This window comes from Anser anser, assembly GCF_964211835.1.
Source record: "Anser anser genome assembly, chromosome: 3".
Lineage (NCBI taxonomy): Eukaryota > Metazoa > Chordata > Aves > Anseriformes > Anatidae > Anser > Anser anser.
In genome coordinates, this window is record NC_139722.1 from 11,474,022 (window position 1) to 11,493,448 (window position 19,427).

General features: G+C 36.7%; 1 long non-coding RNA gene across 7 annotated transcripts in view; it reads right to left on the reverse strand.

Moving 5' to 3' along the window:
• Positions 1-19,427, reverse strand: part of LOC310897804 — a 48,118-nt gene that overhangs the window by 11,689 nt on the left and 17,002 nt on the right. For 5 of the 7 annotated variants that reach the window (XR_014582595.1, XR_014582596.1, XR_014582598.1 and 2 more), the window contains exons 2-4: positions 17,080-17,192; positions 13,687-13,826; positions 10,073-10,219 (exon numbers count right to left, since the gene is read on the reverse strand). This is a non-coding gene — a long non-coding RNA (uncharacterized lncRNA). Of the gene's footprint in view, positions 1-5,244; positions 9,625-10,072; positions 10,220-13,686; positions 13,827-17,079; positions 17,193-19,427 lie in introns of those variants that run through there. The other 2 variants (XR_014582601.1, XR_014582597.1) reach the window with 2 other exon arrangements.

The window sequence follows — 19,427 nt, forward strand, 5'->3', positions numbered from 1 at the left end:
AGTTTATTTTGCTTTCTATTTGAAAACATTTTCATCCATGGCAGTTAGCCTGATCCCTACTGGGAAAACAGAGACCTAATTTTGTCCTGCTTAATACAAACAGAATTCCCAGTGACTTCACTGGGAGTTTTGCCTGAACAACGAAAACCGAAGAAGGCCCTATAAACTCTCAAGAATATCCCTCTGCTTTCCTGTGGACTAACCTAATCTCTGTAGTTTACCAAGTACTTACATTGTAACAGTGTATTGAAATGCTTTGCAAATTATCACATCCATATGAAGTACTTTCGGGTTTGTCATAGAAATTGCTAGTCTATAGGAACCAAACGTATCTTAAAACTGCAGCATGCCCTAGGTGGTTCCATACCCTTCTGTACAGAGTTGGCAGCTCTGAACAATGGTTCTATATGAATGAAAATAACATCTCCTTTCCCATGTCTTTACTACTAACAGCTTCAGTTGGTTACAATAAATGGATATCTTGGGTTCAGAGAATAGTAAACATAGCATAGAAAAACAAACCATTTCCAAGAATGTATTTTCTCTGTGGTTAGAATACGTTATCCTATTCCACATTATTGAGCTAGTTAGGGCTTAGAGACAAAAAAAAAAAAAAAAAATAAGGAGGAGAAATCTGAATGGGAAAGCCAACTTTGGCAGAAGCACTACTGCTGGTTTTAAGGAATGAAAAACAGAAGTTTTACCAAAACAAAACAAAACAAAAAAAAAAGGAGAGAGAGAGAAGAAAGTTCAGAAAACTTGTTTTTCAAATATATATCAGACGAAGGGTAGATTACGGTGAAGTTTAAAAACTGAAGTTAAAAGAAAGGGAAAAAAATTGGTCGCTTTCTTTTTCTTCTTTTTTTTTTTTTTTTTTTAAAGATGGAGTGCAACTGGAAACAGCATGCAGCCAAAGGTCAGGGTCAAGAGTAATAGAATCCTGGCACTATGTGCTAGTTTATCTTCTACACGATGAACTCCTGCCAAACCATATACACAATGTCGTACAGCAGGGAAAAGTGTCTGATGCATCTCCAGAGTATTTATGAGGGCTTCTGTTTTGAAGATAGTTTCTTAGGTAACAGAATAATAACATAATGGGACTATTTCTCATTTATCTTTTTTTTTTTTTTAATTTATTTTTTGGCTTATTCTGCAAATTAAACTGTGATAACTGATTCCCCCTATCTGGACTCCCTCTTCCAATATTAAGAAGAACTTCTACTTTACTTTATTTTTAGGATTTGTATTAAGAGAAAGATTTCTGTGGTGGTCTTACAAGTACTCATTCAAATTAGACTAAGTATTGCTCAGCACCTTAGGAAGTAAATAGTTGAGTTGGAACGATAAGTATTTGCAGCATTTAAAGGAGATGAAAGAAAGTCTTGGCTAAGTTGTTGTTTCTTAGACTGTGTGCCTTCCTGTCTCATATAGTACCGTGTCTTATGCTTTGTTTCTTTTAAGCATGGTAGTATATTTATACTCTGCTTGCAAAGCCTTTCCCTTCCAGTGTATAGGCAAAGCACAATCTAGTAGTTTGTTTTTCTACATTTCCCCTTATTTTACAAATGTATAAATATTCCAAAATTAGTTTCAGAAAACAGTTTATCTAATGCATATCACCAAAAGTCTTGCAGGTGTACAGCATGAAATGCAAGAAAACAATACGTCAGATTCTGATCCAGCACTGAGAGTAAAATACCTTCATTAATGGAACATGGATTAAACTCACAGCAGCTGCTCTGTAATATTTATATTTCAACCTCTCATGAACTTTTATTAGGGGACAAGTGAGATCACTTTAACTGCAGCAGAACAAAATCCACATAGTCACTTACCTCAGAGTAGCCTATGCCTAATTTTCTAGCTCTGATCTGGCTTCCCTCCAAGTAAGTTACTTATTCATGTGGTCATGAACATTACTTGACAGCACACAAGATGATAGCACACAAGATGAGATGCTACCTGTTTCAAAGTTTTGACTTCAACAGAAGGATTCAATATGTTTAATTTTTTATAACCATTTAAAGACAGACATAAATAGAGGTCTGGGTCACTTCATTAAAATGAATTGTTTCAGTGAAATTAACTGTCTGATAAAAGAACAACTTTATATGGGACATGCATTTCCCTAGAGAGCTGTATAAGAACTATGAGAACTGAAAAAGTTTCGACCAGCTCCCTTTGGTCCAAAACTAGAGCTGAAATCCCAGACATAAGTTTTATGCTATTGAAAGGTGAGAAAGTAGTTGAACTTCAAGAAGCCAATAAGGACCATAGGGTTCAATGCTATGCATTAATTAGTTAGGGAGATTGTAGAGATTCATAGCACAAAGCAGGAGAGTTGAATGAAAAACCAGGACCATGCTGTTCTTGCAAAGGGGTCAATTTGGGAGAGTAAGTTTGGCTCCTCTCCCTTACTGAAATGGTTTCCAGAATTGTGCTGTGATTTGTAAAAGTTGAGACCACAGGCAGCAGCATCTAAGCAGAGAAGTGACTGTGAAGCAGTATAATGTAGTGCTATATTAAGAGTACTACTCAAGACCCTAAGAGTTGTCCCAAGCTTCTCTTTCTTGAGATGGTGGCTTTCCAATTGAAGCTAACAACCCCAGAGAGACTATGATTCCCAGCACCATTCAAGGTATTAACAAACTCAATCCACTTCTTTGAGTTCTTAAAGTAACAATCAATGGTTGTAAATTATACAGGAGGTCAGATCCTTGCTAGCCCACCTGCAGCTTCATAATTCCTAGGACTAATTTTTTAGAGCTATGGGCTGTTTATAATTTAGAAAGTAGTATTGAATTCTGAGCAGTGTTGTTGGTATCTGATAGATACCAAGGTCTGAACACATGGCATGGAAAAGAGTAACCAAAGGGTATTAAACAGATCCAATACCAGGTAGTGGTGCTGCCTGCAACAACATAAATAACAAGCTCCTTGTTTATCCCTCTTCAAGTTAAACTCCAGATACTGCAGAATTAAATGACATTCACCTAATTGCATCTAAAGCCCTTTTGAAACAAGATATTTTCAGACCCATATCCTGCACACTAATACACTGTTTCCCTATTTTAGAATTTGCTAGCCTTTTGAAATGTTCTGCTAAATCTTTCTTCCTCTTAAATGTAAATCATCTCCTTTCAGGAGAAAGGTAATCAACTCTTTCCTTCCACCATATGACTTTGGAAGGCTGTGCTAGAAAACAATGATTCCTGTTTTAAAATATTCTTGTCCATCTTCTAGCCTTGTAAACAGAAAAGCTGAAGCTGAGCTGTATATCTCTTACATGTCCAAAACCCATCACTTGAAATGTTCAGACAGAATTTGGGAGTTGCACTGAGTTCTGCTCAGAGTCTGAAACCCATCATTTTTGAGATGATATTAAAATACAGAAAATTCAGTTTTCTTTACTTGAAGCTGAAGTCAAATTGTATTAATAATGGAATATAGACTGAAATTAAAATGAAGGATTGATGGCTTTGCATACAAATCAAAATATAGTATTTCTTTAGCCAGGGAACACTACTGCTGAATGCAACTGGGGGTTAATCTTGCTAGATGCTGTAAAAGCTTCTATCCAAAATATGCACGGAGTAATGCTGGCTCTAATTATTACACTGTACGGAGAGATAGTCAACTTTATTCCTAGCAATTCACTAACTTTTCTTTTGTGTAAACTTGGCACAGAAAGGCTTTTGCTATTGAACTAAATAAAACCCTCAGCACATGGCCATGGCCCAAGGGGACACTTTATCATTTGTATATAGAAAGACATTTGATTATGTCTTAATTATACAATATGCTGCTATTTATTTTCAATCAGTCTGCAAACTCCATAATTGTGGATTATTTACTGATGAACTACTTACAATCCATTATTCTATTATGTTAATGTATTCAAATCCAAAAACATACAAATGTTTAATAACCTAGTTTAAATCAGTTGGGCTTTTTATTGGTCTTCAAGAAGAAAGATATGTAGAAACTGACAATTTGGTAAATCAGAGTTACACAACAGTGAAAACAAACTTTATTTGGTTTCATTTTTTAAGTTTCTAAAAATTGTGTTTAATTTATCATATCATTATTATTTGCTACTGTACTTCTGGTTGTCATCTTCCCCGGATGGTATTTAATCAATTGCAGAAATCAAACAAATAACATAGTGGACAACATTTCCTACAGTTCTAAATAGTGGGAATTTCCAAATGATAAAAATGCTTCATAATTGTCCCTTTTGAGTCCTAATTTTAAAATTATAAATCTCTGTTTTTCCTTTCTTTCATTTCTCTTCCCAGCTTCTCCCGGGACCTAGGGGGAATTTTTTGAATTGAAGCCAAAATCAGACATTTTCTTGAGTTCTAACAGGACTTGAACTACATGTTTTCTTCATCTCCTGTGGAGGCGCCTCAGTCAAGGGGTTATAGACCCTTCTGAAGTGGCATTTTCCTGCTATGCAAAGATTTTAGTCAGTCTCTGGGTCACAGAGAAAAGGCTAGAGCAACTCAGTAGTCTGAGGTTACAGAGCCACATGAGGAGGCTAAGGACCCTGCTTCTGTTGATACAAAAGATTATGGATGTGCTTCAAAATACTTCAGTGGAAAGCTGAATTAGAGTAATTTATATGCTAGATAATTCTATAACTTTCAGTTTTGCTGGGTATATGGAGGAGAGGGAAGTAAGAAATAGATGACCCACTTCTGAATTGCTTTGCCAGAATGGACTGATTTGCTTAACTGTGAAACATCATGGAAGGCACCAGATGCCAATGTTTAAGTTAAAGATGTGAAGAAAAATGGGCATCAAATATGCCTCCAGAAGCACATTGTGACTTCACAGTCACAGACGTAATTTCTTACTTATGCAGCCACTTTTCAGATTGCCAGTTTAGATCTCTGGTGAATATATTAAGGATTTGCAGGTGTATTTGAAGTTGCCAGCCTATTTCCATTTTGTTATTATTCATCAGTTTTGCCTGATTTTGCAAGTTTCTCTGTCTACAGACTCCCTCGCTCTAAAGAGGTCACATTCTCCTCTAAATACCTATTGGCCAGTTGCATACTATTGACTTGATGGCAGTTCAAATCGGCTATGAAACAAAACAAGGACTCCAGCTTCTCCAGTGTACAAGGAGAACAAAACAAAACAAACAAACAAACAAACAACAAAACCAACCCCCCCCACCTCACCCCCCAAAAAACAAGCAAACAAACAAACAAAAAAAAAAAAAAACCCACGACATTGGGTTCATCTGTTTCTGAAGGAGAGGGTTTTTTTGTTTGTTTGTTTTTCTGAAGGAGTTCATAACTTTTAGGATATTTTCCCACTAAATCTCTAAAAATGTCATCTTACTGAGTAAAATGTCATCTTACTGAGTAAAATGTCATCTTATTGAGTAATTTGAGTGAAACATTTCTGGTAAAAAATAGGACACACAACTCAACAATTGTTTCTCCAGCTAACTTCTTTTATGACTTCTCAGAGCATAATTTTATAATGTGGACTGTAGGATCAGACACAAGATTTATATAGTAAATTAACTGTGTAAGTATGACAAAGTAAATCACTACTTTAATATAGTAATGAAACATTATATTAATGTTTCAATATAAATGGTTTCTACAGAGGTTAGTAATTGAATACTAGATATTAGAAGCATATTACATACTTTAGTAGCATTTGTTATGGGTGGTTACAAGCACATTAGTAGGTGTTATTGATCTATTCATTCTATAATAACCACTACGAAATGATTTACAATTTACTAAAAGGGTTACTACTCATGTATAGACTCTTCAGACATTATTTATAGCTGTTACATAATGTTAAGGGTGATGACTATAACATGTTTACTAAACCAATACTGTAGTCACTTCTGCCATTAGGTTTACTGAGATCAGTTCATTAGTTCATCTGTAAAAAACTTTAAGGTCTTTGTAATCATCTGAATTTATAATGTCCATATGAAGATAAAAATAACAACAATGTTACTCATATTCAAACATGCTGAAATCAAGTAGAATAGAATTTCAGTGTTCATTGTTAAACTACTTAAGCTAAAAACTAAGTCAGACAGGAACTCATATTGCTAGCTCAGTTTCAAATGAAAATAAAAAAAAAAGCACACACAAAAAAATAATAATAAAAATAAATAAAAATAAAATAATAATAAAAAATAAAAATAATAAATAAAAGCAGCTAATTTTGCATTTTCTGCACTAGCTTTGTTCCCAAAAGGATGTACACAGTGGATCTAACTGGTCACGATGACTGTGAGCATCAAGCTAACAGCCCATAAATGTCCAGCGTACTTCAAGAGTACCGAGATACATCTCTCTAATTCAGCTTGCAGTATTTTCATAGTGAACAGAAGTTCTGAAAGCAAAAATACTCTGATAGCCTGGAGTCTAGAAAATATGAGAAAACACAGTAGAAAAGCTACCCACTTTGGTGTGTAACTTCATGCGTTTGTGTGCTTAATACATATGTACTTACATATGTATTTACAATGTGCTTACTACATATGTAGATTATATATCTATATATAGATGGACATGCACACTATTTATCAGTCACATAACCTCTAATATTTTCTGTTTATAAATGAAAAAATAATAAAATCATTCATTTTAAAAATAAAAAAATATATTTTTTACCCTTTAAATTTGATGGTCCTATTAATGAAAACTAAAGCTGTCAACTGTATTAAACAAGGTTTTGTTTGCTTACTGAAAAGTAATCAGGACTCTTACTTGGTTTTTAATATTTTCATGATCCTAACATTAGCTGAATACAATTTAATTTGCTTTTCTTGGAGTTCCAATTCCATCTTATTTTGTAAAACTCATAGCATTGATATTAGAAGTATGTTTTGAGCCACAGGGATTAAAAAGAAAACTCAGAAGGGTATCCTGAAATGCTTTGCATAGTTTTGCCATCAGAAAATGTTGATACAAAAAATCTGGACTTTTCACAACAAGAATAGGATTAGAGATTTGAAAAGATTATTTCTTTTTTTTTTTTTTTTCCCCCCAGTTGTCCAGCAACAAAATGAAACATCAAAATAACTTACAATTTAACATTTTGGATATTATCTTAGGATGCAGAAGGTCTACTGCCATGAGATGTATTTTGATGAAGACCTCTTATTCATTGTGACAGTAAACACCAGGTCTTGGTTTTACACCGGTGCAGAGCAGAAAATCTTCAAATCTCAGTCTGTTGTTTTTTTTTTGTTTTGTTTTTTTCAGAAATCAGAAAATTCTTTTCTTCCCAACAATGATTTTCAGTGTATGTTAAAAATTATAACGCTAGAAGTCACAGAAAGATCTGTCATACTTTGACAATATGACACTTTAGGGACTGATTTAATGAATTTTGGTAGGAAAAAAAAAATGTAGTAAAAATACCCCAAAAAGCTGGGCAGAAGTTTGCCCAACTTAAACATATGATTTCAAATTGCACATATGCCTAGTATACCTTTAAGAACCTTTGGTTTCTGGTCCTATACAACTAGGTGCCTGGGTTTAGCTCAGTGGGATTTCTCATTCTGCATCTGCAGGTGACAAGACTTATATTCTTAAAAATCACCAGTCCAGTATGAACTTCTTTCCATAAATATATTGGGCAGAGCATGTAGCATTCAAGCTCTGTTCATGGCTTTGGTATGGACATGGCTTAGGGCAAGGGTTAATCATTATGACACGGAGACAGACCCTTGACACTGTCTGATCTCAAGTCGGACTACTAAAAGTCAAAATTTAATCTCACTGAAGATTTGCAATGAGGTGTCTGACTTCACGTAATTATCCTCCAGAATAGTTTTCATCCTTTAGAAATAGGGAAATTTTACTTTTAGGAAGTTCCTGTGCACTCTCCATTTTCAGTAGACAAATATCTTAACAGAGGTGATACAATTTTAAATGACAACAATTAGATGAGATGAATCCCATTATTTATAGCAGTTTTTCTTCTGATTTTTTTTTTTAATTAGGTATGGTTCTAGAGGTCTTTAGAAGACAACTTATAGGTGATTTTTGATTCCTGTGCTAATTAAATACAAAATTAATATACTTGTATATTTTTGTAAGAATATTTTTGTGAGAATATTTTTGCCTTTAAAAAAATTAATAAAAAATTCTTGGTATAATAATTGCATATTTTCACCAGTTCTGTAGTTCTTAAAGATTTTATCATTATAGTTTTTTTATTCTGTAATAAGGCACTGTTTATGCTTTATCTTTCTTTTTTTCTTGCCTTTTAGTCTCTTCTCCCAAAACACTTAATTTCTATTTTATTCACCTACTTTGTTTTTCAAAAGTTAATGTTTTGGGGCTAAATTTTTCACTTAAATACCTTCTTTATGCCTCACCACTGAGTTGCCTGCATGTAACAGAGCTCAATGTGGCCCACTGCATTTTTGGGTTAAATCTTGGCCATTAATCTTTCTTTATTGCAGTATGTTAAACAAACTGTTAAAAATAATGGTAGCTGGCAATGAAAAAGTGTGGTGCCCTTTAAGAGGCATTGTTTGAACTGATATTTAAAGATTTCTAATTCTCTGGGGTCAGGAAAGAAATGTTTTCATGTTTTTACAAGTCGTTTTGCAGCAACTCTTATATTGTCCAGAAATGATGTTTAAAGTTTCAATAGCTTCTGGTTCTCTGTGCCACATCACCTTGCAATTGCCCCCAAATTGTTTCTGAATCACGTTTCCTCTGGCAAGGAGTGGTAACCCTCATTTTATATTACATCGTACAATGTACAGTGCTCTCACCCCACTCATAACAATGTTAATGTCAGAATGAAAAATGATAAAGCATAAATTAAATAGCAACCATATGTTTTCTGTAATATATCTTTTTTGTTTTCTGACCCAGGTAAACAATTTCCTTATATCTCCTGTTCAGATCTGCATTTCATCCCCCAGTTTTGCCTCTCAAACACCAGAAAGCAGGCATCTTGCCTGTGTCCAGATAGCTGAACTTGAACTTCAGTTAATACAAAGTGATAATGTTCATTGCCACTAAACAAGGCCTTCATTTTAAACAGCAAGCTTGTTAAATAACATATCTTCCATCAGACCACAGTCATTTTAGAGCTTTACAAACAAACTTAAGCTTCCAGCCCATGTTATGACAAAGAACAGTGAATCTTTCCATGGGATTATTCTAGTAAATCTTTTGTAAATTATCTGAACAAATAAATATTACAAAATTCTACTGGTTGGGCTCCCCAGCCTCCTCCTCCCCCAGCCTCCATCGGCAAGCGGAAGTTGCTCTGTGTATATCACATTCTCTAAATAGGAGGCTATCCAAAAGCTGCAGAAATCATTACAATAAAATACAAGCCACTAGCTTCCTGTGGCTTCCTGTGGTGCAGAAGGGAAACTATCTGCGGACCAAGGTCCTCTCCATGTGTGGATCTTTGGTGTAGCAGAGCACAACCCAGCTAGTGGGACATAGTCATGAAAAATTATTCTGGGTACATTTTTCTTCTTTTCTCCTGAAGGATGGCTTCTCAACAGCATTCACCATCTGATGCACATGGGCCATTAAAATGAAGTGCTGTTAACAGCAAGGGGCTGCCTGCTAAGCCCTCAGAACAGCAAAGAGAGGCGACCTATGAGAAAAGAATGAAAGTGATGCTATGCAGCTTCAGCAGCTGCAGTGGACACTGTGCAGGACTCTGAGCACTCTCAGGGTGCTGTGCATGTCTTGAGTTCTATGTATTTTCACCTCCATGCTGGAGGGACAAATGGGTCCTCTATTGCATCTTTGGCAGGTTCTCTGCCCTGATCTCACCTGGCTTCCAAAACCCACCCCCTTACCCTCCCCACCCCGGCCTGTGTGGTCCTTCTTGCCTACTTCATGTTGAGTGAGACAATTTCCCAGGCAAAATAAAAATGTTACAAAATCTTGATCCTAGTGTAACATCATTTTTGCTCCCTCTGTGCTGTGTATCATTTTCAGCAACTCATCTCACTATTCTGGCATGCATTAAAAAGAGAGTGACCAGCAGGTCAAGGGAGGTGATCCTCCCCCTCTACTCTGCCCTGGTCAGGCCTCACCTGGAGTACTGTGTCCAGTTTTGGGCTCCCCGGTACAAAAAAGACAGGGATGTCTTGGAAAGAGTCCAGCAGAAGGCCACAAAGATGATACAGGGCCTGGAGCATCTTCCCTGTGAGGAAAGGCTGAGAGTCCTGAGTCTGTTGTGCCTTGAAAAAGGAAGATTGAGAGGGGATCTTATTAATGTTTACAAATATCTTAAGTGTGGGAGACAGAGGGATTTGGCCAACTTCTTTTCAGTGGTCTGTGGGGATAGAACAAGGGGCAGTGGCCACAAAATGGATCACAGGAAGTTCTGCACCAACATGCGAAAGAACTTCCTCACGGTGAGGGTGACGGAGCACTGGAACAGGCTGCTCACAGAGGTTGTGGAATCTCCTTCTCTGGAGATATTCAAGGCCCGTCTGGACGCCAACCTGCTCTAAGGAACCTGTTTTGGCAGGGGGATTGGACCCAATGATCTCTTGAGGTCCCTTCCAACCCCTTCAATTCTGTGATTCTGTGATTCTTTCTTTTGCTGGTTGGCTAGGCCAGGTTCTCTTGACTACTTCCTTATACAAGATTTTTTGCTAGAGCACAGTGCTGGATACTTATACACAACCAGGCCTATTGCTACAAATGTCATTGCACCACTGAAACGCATGCTGTAGTGATTTACTGAGAGGCAGGACTTTCTTCCCGGGTGGCACACTGTGCTAATTCACCTGCACTGGCTGTGGTACACTACACTGGTCCAGCTACATTGGCTGTGGTGCACAGACTTGCCCAGTTAGATAAAAAAAAAAAAAAAAAAAAAAAGTTTCATAGAATAGAATCATACGATATGAAGAAGAGAAGCCTTTTTTTTCTATGAAGAAAGGCTAAAAGAGCTGGGAATGTTCAGCCTGGAGAAGAGAAAGCTCCGTGGTGACCTCACTGCAGCTTTCCAGTACTTAAAGGGGGCTTATAAAAAAGATGGAGAGCAACTTTTTGCTGGGGTAGATAATGATAGGACAAGGAGGAATGGTTTAAAACTAAAAGAGAAGAGATTTAGATTAGAGTTTAGGATGAAATTCTTCACTCAGGTGGTGTTGAGGCATTGGAGGAGGATGCCCAGAGAAGCTGTGGATGCCCCATTCCTGGAGGTGTTCAAGACCAGGTTGGATGAGGCCCTGTGCAACCTGATCTAGTGGGTGGCATCCCTGCCCATGGCAGGGGGGTTGGAACTGGATGATCTTTAAGGTTCCTTCCAACCCAAGGTGTTCTATGGTTCTAGATCTTGGATTGGAAGGGACGCACAAGAATAGAGTCCAGTTCCTGAGGTGGGATTCATAAGCAGTGAAATATCTGGTCCCCTTGAGCTGAACAGTAAAGATCATGGGGCAAATGAGGTGAAGATTTTAAGAAAGAAAGAAAGAAAGAAAGAAAGAAAGAAAGAAAGAAAGAAAGAAAGAAGGAAGGAAAGAGGAAAAGAAGGAAAGAAAGAAAGAAAAAGAAATGTTTCATTTCTTTTCCTCCCATTTCTGGGGATCCTTCAGCCAGCTCTGTGACCAGAGCGCACACAATCTTATTGCTGTCTCTGGGACTCCCTTTGGCTTACCTTTCCCTTCTGGACACTTTTTGTTGTTGTAGCTTTTCTTCCTTCTTGAAATCTTCTCACAAACAAATCTGTGTCAGTGTAACTGAATCCCAACCCTGAGTTTAGAAAATCATACCCCCTTTGTGTGATAAAGCTAATTCTAACTACTGTCTTGCATGTGGCTTCCTCTAGGTGAGGCACCAATAGCGTCAGCTGTCCCTTTCAGAAAGGGGCTCTGATTGATTTATAAACTCAACGTGAACAAAAAGCAGCTGTTAGACATGCCAGTGAGATTTAAACCAATTTATCATACTGAGAAGTGATGCTCCAATCCCTTGCTTCACCTCACCACAAGTCATCCCAGTGGGGGATGCCTTTACCTTGTTTTCCACTTTGTATGTCGTCTTTGTCTTGCTAGAAGACAAAGCTGTGAGGATTAGCTAGCACTGCCAGGATGAGATTACTCCATGCCTAAATTAAACACGTAAGCATTTGAAAGACCAAGGCCATCATTCCTAAAGCTTTAATAAACTTTACAGTAGAAACAAGTTTCCCTTAACCCCATTTATTTAAACAATCCATATTGTTTTATATAGGGGAAACTATCCAACGCAAATACAGCTAAATATTTTAATGGTTTACACATTCATTTTAGAAAGTTTTCTTTTAATTTGTTAACTTTTGTTCCTTTGAACTGGCTCAACCTACTCATTTAATCCCTTGAGCTTTCAAGGGACAGCTTGCAGAAAGTTATATACACAAATATAACAAACATTTCAAATAAAGCACAATGCATAAAGCAGAGAAAGGGAAAAATTTGACAACAGCTGCTAGATTTAACACTAATAGTTTTGAAAGATTTTGGCTTAAAGGTTAAGAGTATCTTATGACAATAAGCAGACTTTGTATATAATGTCAACAGCCCTGTTGCAACATGTCCAGTTTTAATTTATTCTTGTTCACTTGCATAAGACAAATAATATAATTATGTATGTCTGGTTCATGACATTCAAGTTGGAAAAAAATCAAATAAATCATGATTTATTTATTTATTTATTTTTAAGAATAGCAACTTCTAAAGCCTTTGGTCTTTGTCCTTTATTCACATTAGAAATATTTTTGTCTGAAAGTGATACCCTGAAAGTTTGCAAGTATTTATTTATTTTGATCAGATTTCACCTTTTTGAGCGTTTTTTGCTTCCGAATAAACTAGTGGTGACTAGTATCATCCTTAGTTTTTCTTTTACTTTTTGCTTTTTTTCTTTTTCTTTTTCTTTTTCTTTTTCTTTTTCTTTTTCTTTTTCTTTTTCTTTTCTTTCTTTTTCTTTTTCTTTTTCTTTTTCTTTTTCTTTTTCTTTTTCTTTTTCTTTTTCTTTTTCTTTTTCTTTTTCTTTTTCTTTTTCTTTTTCTTTTTCTTTTTCCTTTTTCTTTTTTCTTTTCCTTTTTCTCCTTTCCCTTTCCTTTTCCCTTTCCCCTTCCCCTTCCCTTTATCTTTCCCCTTCCCTATGCCTTTTCTCTTCAAAGAGTATTTCAAACGATATCAATTACCTGATTAGCAAAAAAAATTAAGACTCTAAGGCCTGAACTCATCAAACCATGAGGCTCAATTTGGACCTGTTAGGCATGCTGACAATTCAGAAATATTTTAATTTATTACTTATATAATTCCTTTAATGGAAAAGATAACAAAAGGTTGTTTAGACTATAAAATAATAACATTATAGTATATATTGCATTTCTGTGTATTTCTTAAGATTAGTCATCAGTCAGTAAAACTGCTTATTCACATACAAGTATCAAGAAGTAAAAAAAGTTTGTTCACATACATGTATTAAGAAGTAAAAAATACTTTTCTTAGAATCCTATTCTTAGCTGATATAGAGCAGCTATATTAATCTCCTTAGTGGAGCTCTTTATATTTAAGGTGAAATTCTTTTGACATGATTTTAGGTGCCTAAAGTGTTCAACTAGTATAAACTAATTATGTAGGCTTCGGTTATATTATGGGGAATCAGGCACCTCTACAGAATGACATACACATCTATCTTTGATACTTACGTTCAGATGGGATCCTAAAAAGTGTAAGAGACAATATCTTTCCTCTGACTCTGAAAGGAATCCAGGTTTACTTTAGATATTTAGCTTCTAGGTAGCTTTAGGTAGGTGAATTGAAATCCACTCCAGATGGAGATCTGGACCTGTAATACAAATAAGTGTATCTACTTTGAATAAAAATTGCAATACATTTTAATGGTTTCAAATAATGTTTTTCAGTCCCTTAAGGAGGATGTAATAGGGTAAATTAGTGTTTAGCTTTTTTATATGCAGAGGGAATACTCTGTCTTCAGCGAAAAATTTCCTGAGTTAGATGACATTAAATGAAATCAAAATCTCAGTTGGGAAAAGATCAGATAGTACAAGATGGATGGCAAAAATACAGTCTCATATAGAATACATAGGCTTAGCATGAAATGTGCACGGAGAGCTTGGAAAGTACACCAGTGACATGTATCTGTGTAATGGTTCCAAAGCATTTTCTTTTGGATGATATTAAGACTTTATAAAACAAACATATGCTCATGTTAATACTGTTTTGAAGTAAAAGTATTAATGCAAAAATGTCCAAATAAATGTGCCAGATTTCCTCAGGGTTTAACTCCCACAGCAGCAAAAGAAGTAGTCCAGAGTGTTTGAAACACTTTCCATAGAAGCATTTTTACCATGCCAAAAATCAAAGCAGGAGCACTGTGAGGTTGTGGCAACGCAGAAGCCTCTGCTGCATATGTATTTCAAGTGTGCTTTTGTGTCCCAGAGGGGGAAGAGTTCAAGTATCCTTCTCTTTGGATACTTGATGAATACTCTTTGGATACTCAGATGCAAGAGAACCAATGTGGTTTTGCTGTATGGAAAGGTATTCTCAGTGTCAGAGGGGCAGAGACCATGAAAAGCCACAGACCCATGAGAAGGAAGCAGAGACTAAACCTCTAAATCTGTGTTCACTTCTGGGCTCACCAGTATAAGAGGGACATGGATGTACTGGAAAGAATTCAACGTAGGGCCATAAAGATGATGAATGGATTGGAGTACCTCTTCCCTGAGGAGAGGCTGGGAGAGCTGGGACTCTTCGGCCTGGACAAGAGAAGACTCAGGAGGAGATTTTATCAATGTCTATAAATACCTGAAGGAAGGGTGCGAAGATGACAGAGCCAAATACTTTTCAGTGGTGCCCTGTTCCAGGACAAGAGGCAATGGGCACAAATTGGAACACAAAAGATTGTCTCTGAACATCAGGTAGCACTTCTGTGCTGTGCGGGTGATGGAGCACTGGCACACATTACCCAGAGAGGCTGTGGAATCTCCTCCTTGGAGATCCTCAAAGGCCATCTAGGCATGGTCCTGGGCACCCTGTTCTGGGGGATGCTAGCTGAGAAGGGGCTGGACCAGGTGAGCTCCCGAGGTCCCTTCCCACCTCTGCCATTCTGTGATTCTGTGAACAGTGGAAAGACCTTTGTGGGCATGTCACTGTGTTGAATCAAAAGGTATCACCTTAAGTACAACGGGCAAAGCAGGGCCCTCATCACATTTACCAACATACACACGAACTGTGGGTGAAAGTGTAATCCTCCAAACCCAGGGACCTGCACTGTTTCCGGTAAATGACCCCACCTTACTGCTCAAAAATATGAAGACCTATAACCAGCCACAGTGTGATGTCATTGTAACTTGTTTTGTTTTTCCACATATTAAAATGATTATGCAAATGTCATTTTGTGGAGAAACATGTTTTTAATCAAGACTTTCTGGTTTGCTACCAGTTCGATCATCAAAACTTTCCCACCAGGTCCAAACCTATCCACCAGGAAAAGTGCTGTTAACCTGCACTAGCCAACCCAAGCAGGCAGAAAACCAGTGCTTTGGGAATAATTCTTTAATGCCTGGAAAGTCTTTAGCCAGAGTTTTGTAGGCAGAGGATTGAATCAAGCATTTATTAACCAGATGATCTTGTTACTCCTATAAAGAACCTTGGATAAAGTCGTACATTTAAAACTCTTTATCTGCTATATATGCCAGACATGGATTTACTAGAGGGGAGAGGGAAGAAATGGAGGAGGAAATGCAGAGGGAAATCTAGCCGCTCCTATTACTACTAGTTAGTTCAGCACATAAAATTGCAGTCTCTCCTACAACCCTCAGTTCTTGAGTCTCCTTTCATACTTGTCTTAGTTCACTGCTCAAATAACTCCATTACTACCCCCCCCAAAAAAAAAAAAAAGGCATGCAGATATATATCAGGTGGAGTTCCTGACTTGCATATGTGTGTGAATATATATGCACACACATGTATATTTGCATATTTGCATTTATACATAAACACATTCCTATAAATACCAACACAATGTATTTTCCTAAGAAAAATTATTTTTCTTAGCTTTTTTTTGATAAAATGATAAATGTCTTTTTATTTTTTCTTTCTTACTTTCTTTATAGGAATCAGACAATTGCTGAATCACTTTAAATCCTTAGTCAAGAGCATATCACAGGGTTATAAAATGGTACTGTTGATGGAGCAGCCTAGCGCTGATAGGAGAGCTAATGATTGCAGATCTGCTTTTAGATTGGATTTTGTGCTCTGCAGTCCTTTTACCTGGTCATAAAATACAAGTGGGGTTTACAAAAAAAAGAATAGCAGCCCACTTAGGAAGTCTCTTAACAGTTTTTTTGAGCTTAAATGTACATTCCTTTAAGTACCTGTTAATTACTTTACTGTGATGATGCGCACCTGTACAATGTCAGACTGCCCACAGAGCCCATTGTTAACCTTCCTGTCAGTCGTTTACTGCCCGTGATTCACAGTCTAGGGGTCTAGGATTATTGTCTACCGGGAATTACATTTTAGTGGCACAACAGTGCACTGGAGATGTCTTAATGGCAGTTCAAGTGAGATTGTTATAATGCCCACATTGTTGTTCTAGCCAGCAATTGCTTTTTAAGTTATAGCATCAGCGAGCTCCAGGTCATCTGCACTTAAATCACATGCACATATCTGAAATGTTGATGTGGTAACTGGTAGCAATGTATACAATACTTTTAACCTCCAATTCGGTGGGTGCTTGAGATCAGATTATATGAAGTGTGCATGTATACTTCAACATTTAGGGCTAGAGCAAGCTTTACTGATTTTAAATGTCATCGTAAATTTTGCCTCGAAGAGTTTACCTCAGCTCATGTGCAGCTTTCCCATTGATAGGATGGAGGATAAGGGGGTGTAAAAGGATTGCATTAAACCCCATGTACACCTCCCTACACATCCTTCCTCAGACGTTTGCTAGACAGACCCCAGAGGTGGAGGATAAGGTCACCCCTCCTTACACTTTGCCATCTTTTAAACAACTACCCCCTCATGCACACACACAAATACAGATAGATATAGGTATAGTCATATACACTCACTGCATCAGAGGAATGTAAGAAGACTGTAGAAATCCCATTTTCTTACATGTTCGGCTTGTTCCTTCCTCCACCATGATACCATATAAGCCACTGAGAACATCAGCTGAGGTCTCCTGGGAACAGTTAAAGCACAACATACTTGTCTTCAAAATCACTGCCAACATGCCTATGAAACATAAATGCAGCCTTTAGCAACATTATTTCTTCTCATGCTCACAACCACCAGGACCTTTTTTTTTTTTTAATTTCATTTGTTTTTTGGTGAAGGTGTACAGACACCTTCACACTCACTTAGATGTAGAAATAAGCTAAGGAATATCTAATAGGTTTAGAGTCTATGAAATTTCCTGGCAGCACTTGAAACTTGAGCTGATTGGAAATATTGGATATTTTCCATAAAAAAAAAAAGAAAAAAGGAAAAAAAGAAAAAAAGAAAAAAAAAAAGAAAAAAAAGAAAAAAAAGAAAAAAAGAAAAAAAAAGAAAAAAAAAGAAAAAAAGAAAAAAAGAAAATCAAGCCTCCCCAAACACAACGGTAGTAAGAACAAACCCCCACCCCTGCCATGACTTTTCCATTGAAAAGTGAAACATGAAAAAACTTTGCCTAATTATTCTGCTTTCCTTTTCAACAACAACAACAAAAAAATTCTGTGGGTCCTTTTCTATGAAAAAAAAAAAGTGTCAGTAAGTCCCTCTCTCCAGTTTTCAGTCAAGAGCAATTTTGAAGAATTTTCTTTTTCTTTTTTTTTTTTTTAACCAATCCCGTTTGTAATTTCATGAGATTTATTGGAGAAACAGTTTGAATACTTTGAGGCATGTGATCTTACCTAGTATTATGTAAGTAGGACTCTTCCTCATTATATGTATTTATATACAAATAGTGTTGCTGCAAACATTACACCTTTCAGCTAGCATAACATCACTGAAACATCACTGAAACTGCGTACTGAAACTGCTTTCCCTTTTATCAAAAACACAGAACTGGAATTTTTAACAGATGGTATTTTCACTGGCTTGAAATTTTTATGGACAATGAGCTAAACACATTGACTTGGGTGGGGGGAGAGGTGGTGCAGGGAAACAACGAGGGAGAGAAAAAGGCAGGAAAGAGAGGAGATTATCATAAATTCCCAATGTGGACTTTTTTCCCCACAGAAAAAATAAGAATTTTACTCTAGAATTCAATGGGATCAGAGTAAGAGCAATGCTGAGCACTTTGGAAAAAAAATCACACTCCACAATGTTATTAATATGAGTCATAATTAGAGATGGAACATTTGATCCAAACTCCAATTAACTTCAGGGAAATTTGGATCCAAACTTTATGGCTTGAATTTATTTGCATGCTGGGCCAAGACAGAACTCCTGACCCAGTGTTGTCCAATCCCTCCCCCACTAACAGTCCTTTGGGGAATTAGAGATGCATATCTGGTTCAAGATCTGACATTTGTGGTTTGGAGCATGTTTGACAGTGTATCTTACACGTAAAGAGCACTTTCCACCTCATATGTTCTTTAAAAAATGCATCTGTACAGGAGGCACACAAGCTAGATGATTCTTAAGAAGAATCCTACAAAGTCAAATGATATAATTTCTTCATCATATTTGCAAATAGGATGAAAATGCTCATAGATTACTTATGTTCTCAAAACTTTCTATATTTTATTCATAAAATTCTGCCTGGAGCACTAGGTGTTTTTTGCAGTTCGTGCAGTTATCCTGAGGGTTTGACACTCTCCTCCATGCTCATGTGGAACCACACTAAATTCAGTTTGATTATATATTAAGCAAGTCACTACCCAGCCTAAGGATGTTTGGGTAAACTAGGCTTTAGTGTCACAGATGGATTTGGGAAATGTACCTGATATTCCAAGACCTGTATAAGACCATGTGTTCTCTTACTTTTGTAGCATCTGACAGTGAGATTCCCAAGGAGGTTTAGAAGGAGGCTCAGGTGGTCATATACATAAAGCTCTATTCTAAAATCAGTAAAATGAATATTGCAAGAACTCTGGAATGCATCAGAAAACATATTTTCCCACAAGACAAATTAGCTGAAATAAACAGAATTTGTGACATTTAACATAATTGAATGCTACCCAATTTTATGTAGTTCTAGGTCAGATAGACTGTGACCTGATACATTTTTTCTCCCACCCTATCTAGCAATCTTTTTCAAAATTACTGCAAAATATTGGCTTTAGGAAGCCAATCATTAATTATTTATGAGCAGTATTTTACTAAAAGAGTTTAAGCTGCTTGCTAGAGTTATAAACTCCATGAAAGGATGTGTAGAAGCTTTTTTTCCCACCTTTTCAGACAGGGAATGATTCTTTAATTCCTGAGTATA